The sequence below is a fragment of the Octopus bimaculoides genome, chromosome 18, assembly GCF_001194135.2.
Source record: "Octopus bimaculoides isolate UCB-OBI-ISO-001 chromosome 18, ASM119413v2, whole genome shotgun sequence".
Classification (NCBI taxonomy): Eukaryota; Metazoa; Mollusca; class Cephalopoda; order Octopoda; family Octopodidae; genus Octopus; species Octopus bimaculoides.
In genome coordinates, this window is record NC_068998.1 from 11,041,130 (window position 1) to 11,042,623 (window position 1,494).

At 33.3% G+C, this 1,494-nt stretch overlaps 1 long non-coding RNA gene across 2 annotated transcripts in view; it reads right to left on the reverse strand.

Moving 5' to 3' along the window:
• LOC106879110 (uncharacterized) overlaps positions 1–1,494 on the reverse strand; it is a 133,910-nt gene that overhangs the window by 110,346 nt on the left and 22,070 nt on the right. Inside the window, exon 1 of one of the 2 annotated variants that reach the window (XR_008265879.1) lies at positions 701–1,211. The exons of the other annotated variant lie outside the window; for it this stretch is intronic. This is a non-coding gene — a long non-coding RNA (uncharacterized LOC106879110). Of the gene's footprint in view, positions 1–700; positions 1,212–1,494 lie in introns of those variants that run through there. 2 annotated transcript variants of the gene reach the window in all.

A 1,494-nucleotide genomic window follows, 5' to 3' on the forward strand; every position in this document is an offset into this window, starting at 1 on the left:
TTTATTGAATTTAAAAATAAAATTAAATTCAATCAGTCGTTTGAAAAAGAAACAAAGGCAAAGAGTCAAATATCCACCCACCACCACCACCACCACCACAACCACCACCACCACCACTGAGCCACCAAAGACAAGAAAAGAAAAGTAAAAAGAAAGAAAGAAAGAAAGAAGAAAGAAAAGGCGAAATAACAAAGTTGAAAAATACACCGTTTCTTTGGTGTCTTGATATAATGGAGAGGCGAATGTTTGTTTATCTACGGTTTTTCGCCAAACAACAAAGACAAAAAAACCTGGCCTTGTGCGGCGGTGGCGGCGGTACAGAGGCTTCGGAACATTGTCAACATTAGAAAGCTACCTAAACGACAACACTGATTACATAATGTCGACCCACTAACAACACAAACACAAACATTTCCATTATATACGAAATAACATCTATAACACGTTCTTCTTTCCCCTCCACCGACTCCAAAAACACACGTACACATTACACCATATACATACGCGCACACACACACAATTACACACATATATATATACGTATATATAACATATATATATATATACATGTAACACTAACTTTGGAAGGAAATAAAAGTGAAAATAGGAAAAGAAGAAGACAAAAATTATTTTCAAGTCCCTTAGTCTTATTTTGGATGAAGCGAAGTTGACAAAAATAATATATATATTATATATTTACCAGTCCGTTTCATATCTGTGTACACGTGAATTGTGAAGTCTTTGGAAATTGATGAAAACATTTTAATACGATGCTTGGATTGATGCTGAGAGAGGAGGAAGTGGCATAAATAGGTGTGAATGTTACTAGGAGAGATATAGAGAAAGAGGGAGGGTATAAAATATGTAAATAAATTGAAATCTAAAATGTGGGTTCAATAATCAGAGATAAGGTCCAAAATGGCTGCTGCTGGCTTTTCTGAAATATGTGACAAAACAGGGAAAGAAGGAAGGAGCAAGAGTCATAGCTGAGGTAGGGGACAGTAAATGGGACCAGAGAGCTAGTCGGACATGAAAGTAGTGTGTGGTAAACTATCCTACAAGCAGCAATTAAGTCTATTCAAGCTTCCTTCTGAAAGAACTAACTTCAGATTGCAGACAATATTTCTTACTAGCCCCCTTCTTAGCGTTCTACATATATACATACAATACAATCCATGTTTTCTAAATAAAGTTTGATTTTTTAAAATATCTGGTAATTATAATTTTCTTTAAAATATATATATATATGTATTCTTAAAGATGTAACGATGACTGATGGTTTATATTCTAGAAATTCTCTTAAAGATGTTTTTAATACTTTATGTATACATACACACACGCACACATGCACACACACATTCACAGAAGCTAGTGAGTGTGTGTACATGTGTGTTTGTATATAACATATCTATAATAAATTACACATACATTTGTATACAAATATTTTCCTAAATAGACACACACATATGGATATATATATATATATATATATAT